General features: G+C 33.3%; 1 long non-coding RNA gene across 1 annotated transcript in view; it reads right to left on the reverse strand.

Annotated features, from left to right (window-relative positions):
• LOC112956246 overlaps positions 1-5,712 on the reverse strand; it is a 41,343-nt gene extending 35,631 nt beyond the window's left edge. Inside the window, exon 1 of the long non-coding RNA XR_003251011.1 lies at positions 5,660-5,712. This is a non-coding gene — a long non-coding RNA (uncharacterized LOC112956246). The remainder of the gene's footprint in view (positions 1-5,659) is intronic.
• Positions 5,713-6,331: the final 619 nt, after the last annotated feature.

Here is a 6,331-nt window from a genome sequence, read left to right on the forward strand (position 1 = left end):
AGTCAAACAAATTTGAATAAATTTTGCTTTATAATGATAACTATGGATTTGAGGGATATTTTTGTGTATATGTACACAATATGAAGTTACTGCAATGTATATGGCCAACAACACCTGAACATCATCTGGCTGTTTGCTCTCCCCTCTCTTGTTTATCTCTGTCTGGAACTAATAATGAGCAACATCAGTTGTGCTCTCCTTCTGGCCTGAATATTGTATGGTTGCTAGTTATGGTGATAGAGATGGTAATTTAAAATTATTATTATTATTATTATTATATGTTAATTTAAATCATGTACACCTAGAGATTTTTTTTTTTTTTGGCCCATGTACTTGGAGAAACACATAAGTAATGAGTAAATCTGAAAGCTGGCCAGCTGGAAGAGGCATTCCAAAAACTCTCTTATCTAGTATTTAGAGTGCGTATTAACATCTTTTTTCATAAACAGACTGTTCAGGAGTTGGAGATAACTTGCTGAGTTACTAAATTTGATAGAGTAGAGAAGGGACAAATAAAGAAAGTGTCTGAAGCCTCCAGGGTGAACTATACTTGACAGAAATTTTATTCAGGAAAGAACGTTGAAGTTCCAAGTCGATATCCATTTCAGAAAAAGCAAACCCCTAGGACAGGGCTTCTCAGAAGAATGTTTTCCAGCCCCTGGAGAGGTGTGTGAAACATCCTGAGAGTTAGCTTAGTTTGACAGTCTTCTGAACAGAACAGAGGGAAAATGTAAATCCAAGGAACACTTTGCTAACTATGAGACATGTCCTGTCTTTTTTTTTTTTTTTTTTTNTTTTTTTTTTTTTTTTTTTTTCTGATATGGTTCTTTTTGTTGAAATTCATTATTTTGGATTTTCTTCTTAAACATTTGGTTTGACTTCTGTGTAATGATGAGCGACCTAATTACTTCTGTCTTTCCATTCCGGTGTCAGAATCCCCTGCTGAAGAACTGCCTTCATTCATTGCCTTGAGACAAAACTAATGTTATAAAGAAATTACAGGAATGCTTCCTATAAGTACTGGGCAAGAATATCTGAAAATCTGAGTGTGAGGATGAGCAGATTTGAGGTCAGAACTATTGTTCAAAAATATTACATAGAATATGTGTCTAAATTCTTGCAACATTCCTTCTAACTTTCTAAAAATAAAGTGCCATGTAATCACAAGAAAAAAAATAACTAAAACAGTAAAAACAAAAGATCCTGGAAGCTATACTTCCACAGTTTGTCACCATCGATAAAATTTTATGAAAGACATCATTATTACAGTCAAAAAGGATTTACAGGAATTGAATTTATCCATTCAATAACATGGACAACAGTACAGATACTAGGAAATGGAAAATATATAAAATAGGAGAGATGTGAAAAAATATCCTCCATATGGTCCCTGATTTCTACTCCTCTAAGAACTCAGGCAACTTCAGGTACTAGAGTCTCAAAGGAATATGTGAGCCAGCTTTTTTGTTGTTGTTATTTTATTTATTTATTTATTTATTCCCTCTAAGCTTATAGCGCTGATCTGCTTCTGGAAGAAGTCATTTAAGGGGAGGAGACTCATTGATATTCAGATATGACAGTAGGTCAATCATTTTTATACTTCACCTCTTTATTTTCTCTGGAGATTTTTTCCATCTCTTTCTGAGAAGTGAGGATGGTCTGCTATATTTAGGTTGAGTTAAAAGAGCTCTGTTGAAATGTTTTTGATTTCCAGTCATTTTTATGGGTTATTTTAGAAATTCATTAGAATTAATTCAGTTTTAGGTACTCTTATTTATATGGAAGATTACTATATTGAATTTATCAATACAATAATGAAGTTTACAACTGCGCAAAATTAAACTGTTATCTTCAAATATGAAGATAACAAATCTTCAAATATCATCTTATAGAAATAAAATTATTTCTATAAGATTAAAATTTTTGGTGTGGAATATTGTAAATTCCTGAGGGGGATAAAGCACAATAAAAGCAATCAAGTAAAACATAAGAAAGGATTGTAAAAGTCTGATAGATACATTAATATTTTTATCTGCTTTTTGATATTTGAGCTTTAGAGTTTTAAAAATGTGTCTACCATACGTCTCTTTCTAAAAAGAATTCAAAAAGAATTTGAAAGCAGAATTTCCCACACTATAACATCTCTCCTGGTGCTAATGTGCTAATAAAAAACACTGAAAGAATCCTGTTACGAACAATGACATAACATCTCTTGTAGTTTCTTTGCTGTTTGAAACCATCAGTAATCAATGATAATATTTGGAACTGAAGTTGTAAGGCCTTTTTTGGCAGTAATATTGAAGAGTAAATAGTGCTGGAAATAACAGGATGACTTCCCACTAAGAGAATGAAGTAGTGAAATGGTCTTGGACACTAGTTTCCCAATAAAATCAATGTCTAGAAAGCTGAGAACAAAGTTACGTCTCAGTAACTTGTTTTCCAGTTTCTGCATTAAGAGGTTCAGAAATCTTTCCAAAAATCTTCTATCTATAGGATACTGTCATAGGATGAATCTAATGATGAGGTTCGTTCATTGCTACTGCCATTTCCTGTCACTTGTGACAATATTTTCAAGTGGATAGTCCTATTGTAAACCTACCTAATTACCTGAGCACTTACCTACAGGTCAAAAAACAAGTATCAGAGTAATTTTCTGTTGCTAATGACTTATCAAATTTTACGGATTTTGCTAAAACCAGATTTTGATGCTCTACCTGAATCATTATGTTCCCTATCCCTTATAAATTAGGAAATTATTAATGACAAAATGTTCTCAACAGTTCTGGTAGTTTCTCATATTATTTGTCTTCAGAAATTCAGTTTCCTCTGAAAAGAAAAATTATGAATTCAAAGTAAATATGATTTCAATAAAGTTTGTAAAAACTATATGTCAGTCTCCGTTGGTCTCCTATGTCTTTGTGTGGAAGGGGATGGTTTTGGTATCCAATGAAATAACTTTGCTTATCCTAACTGACAATTATATCTTAAAGCATTTGCTAACTCACCAACACTCTTGCTGCAGCATAGCAAATATTTGGGAAGAAAAAGTTATTTCTTAAGAGATTAGTCACAGCTATGTTTCTGAAGTGTATGAGTTGTATGTTTTCAATTACTAGAGGGCTTAAGCAACAAATCATTCTCTCTGGCTTAGCTCAGAAATGTTTTATGATGCTTCTTTGTTTCTAGCAGATAAGCTAGCAGCTTCTTGTGGCTGCAGGGAAGAATCCAATGCCTACTTGAACCGCAGTAATCCATTTGTCATGGGGAGTTAATGTATTAAATAGGCACTTATTCTTTTTTTTTTTTTTTTTGAATTTAATACAGATCACGCTGTTTAAGGTACATTGTATGAAAATAAAAAAATTAACACAAAATAATATCAAAACATTTTACAAATAATGATATGATAAGGAAAAGTGGAATCAACTTTTATATAACTGAATAACTGAATAACTGAATAACTGAATAACTGAATAACTGAAGTGGGATCAACAATTATAAGAAACTCACTAAAATATTTCATGTTTGAATGTAGAAGGTATTTTCATCAATCTGTTTCCCTTTGGAAATAAAATATATTTATCTACATGCCTATTTCATTATTTGTAGTAATTATGCAGGTTTACATATCTATTTATGTACAGAGATTTTTGTTGTTGTTGTTGTTTGTTTGTTTGTTTTCCAAAAAGAAATGTCAAGGCATCTCTACAAACCTATGATTTCAAAGTATTAGATTTTATTCTGTAGAATAAGTGCTCTAATGAAATATAATAAACTGAGACTTGATTCCAACAAATCAAATAGATCTCTTCTGAGTTTGAACCAAATTACTTAATCACTTTTGAATAAAATTAAATAATTCTGGAAAGTGTAATGGTACTTTCCATTTTTGAAAGTAAAAATTTTTAAAAGATTCAGAATTAAGATTTGAGGATTGCATTTATCTCATTTCCTCAATAATATATAGTTCATGAAAACTGGAATACAGTCACATAAAAAGTACAATCAAACTGAGGTTAAACACTTAATTTGCTGATGGTAGTGGACTAACATATACAGGAGCTGATAAAGCAAAAAATTTTCTCTATGGAATGACAAATCAAGGCTGGAGAATGTGTGGAAACCACAAGATTACTTCCGTGGCTAAAATATTTCTCTTCTTCTTTGAATCCAACAGAAAGCTAATGAATCTCTACTGAATGGTCATTTTGCATACCTATTTATATATAGATAATGTCCATATCTCCAAAATGCTTTAAAATAATTTTGCAGTACAGGAGGTCTAATTAATGAAGCATATGTTGATGTCTGTTCAGCAAAATCCACAAACCTACCTCTACACTACCCTTAGAGTATTATCCACTTTACAAATACTATCAAATAGAAATAGCAATTAACTCTGAATTTGAATACTTATGTCTTATATCATTATATTCCTTTAAGTTGATACTGAAATCAGTCTATGTTACTTGCATCTTAATGTATGCAAAATGCATATGATGTTTTCTTTACCCACAATCATGATGTTCTCTCCTGCTCTGCTTCTCATTATGATTGTTTCTTTATACAAAGTTATAAAATTTGCCCCTTCCCTCCCCTACCTCCAAGACAAATAGATCTATATGAGATAAGAAGCACAAATACATTAAGTATGAGTTAAGTGAACATTAAACTAAATCAGGACAAGCAACTAAAAAAATGTTAAGTCAAAAAATGTGCTCCTTAGTGGATAGATAAGCTAATATACAAAGAAAAGTAATAATTTGTGGGCAAACTTACTAAAAACAGAATGACTTTTTGTGGGGTTTCTAGAGCCATTTCATAACCTCCATATGATGACAAAAGTTTCTAATTCCCGTAGCTACCCAGTCCAATAAAAATGCCCATGTTAATTTTGGCTTTGCATTGTTTTTTTTTACAAAACTAATACCAACTCTGTTTGTTGTTCCTCATTGTATGCTTGGATTGCCCCATTCTGCATCCCCTCGTATTCACACAGACTCTCCCTGCAAGGCACTGGCTGCACTCACCAGAAACAACACAACGATCACAGAAAGTAGCCAGATGATAAAAAATGCAGACCAATCACCAAACCAATCTGTCTTTTTATTTTTTTTTTCCCCCAGCAAAGAGACCAATTTTATCTCTCCTGTTAAGCACCAGCATAAAATATATCATTAAGGTTTTGCTTTCCTGCCTGTGGTTTGGCCAGAGCAGCCTGCAAACAGATGTGTCACCTCTGAGCCTTCTTGTGCTAGGAGCTATTGCAGTCCTCTACAGGTCACTGCTAGGAACCTTTCTGACGGGTGACAGCACACTAAATAAATGTAGATAACCCTTGGAGCAATGCTTAGAGAAAATCCAGTCATTTTCGTCTGTGAAGTTTTGAGATTCCGTTACAAAAAGTCAGTATATACAGTCCAGTATCTTACAAAACATGTATAATACCTTGTAACAAGTAGAGAAAATAAATCTATGCAGTATTTAAGCAATTTGAGAGTGTAAATGAAATGATTTGTTTTGTGGAGTCCTGTTGGGGTAACTCTATTAAATCATTTGTTTACAAAACAAAACAACTTGTTAAAAATGTTTATTTATGCAATGCAATTGCATTAACAGGCTAATTTAGCCCAATGTCCAAATGTAATAGGAGTCTTACCCCTTTCAAGATCCATCATTTTCACAAAGTAGGTTTCCATCTTCAGCAAACTGGCAGAAGGTCAACATCTAAGCAAAACCCATTACGGGGATATCTGGTTCATACTTGGAAGTACCACCTTGCAGCAAAGGCACAGGCGTGGCACTGAATCCAGTTACTATTTGTGCTGTTGAAAACCAGTTTGTTATTAATCGACTTTTTCTCCCTACACAAGGCAAGAAGCAAAAGTTGTAGAAACTGCAGAGCTGTATTGCCAGAACTGCCTGTTGTCTACTGAATAGCTGGGTCACTGAATGCACTATTTCAACATTTTGGATGGATACTTTGTGTCAAAGATGGGAAATATGCCAAGGAGTGGAGATTCATGGGCCTAGACAAGAATAAATTCTGTGCCCCGGAACAAAGGAGATGTTGAGACTTTTGGATAATGGACAATTAACCTTTGCACAACAGTCAGGACAGGAAGGGAAGAGATATTGATCATGTCATAACTGGTAATCTCTTTATGGCACCTGCATCACATATTTCAGACTCGCTTTTGTTATTTTTCTCTACAGTTAGAATGTTAAGATGCCTTAAGGCAAACACACAGGCCATTTCACAATTTAGGAGAAGCAGAAATGTTTCCATATGACAAGAGTTTTTCAGTGTTTCCCAAATTGAACCACAACT

Source organism: Nothoprocta perdicaria, unplaced genomic scaffold (assembly GCF_003342845.1).
Source record: "Nothoprocta perdicaria isolate Ctin4 unplaced genomic scaffold, notPer1 scaffold_61, whole genome shotgun sequence".
Taxonomy (NCBI): Eukaryota; Metazoa; Chordata; class Aves; order Tinamiformes; family Tinamidae; genus Nothoprocta; species Nothoprocta perdicaria.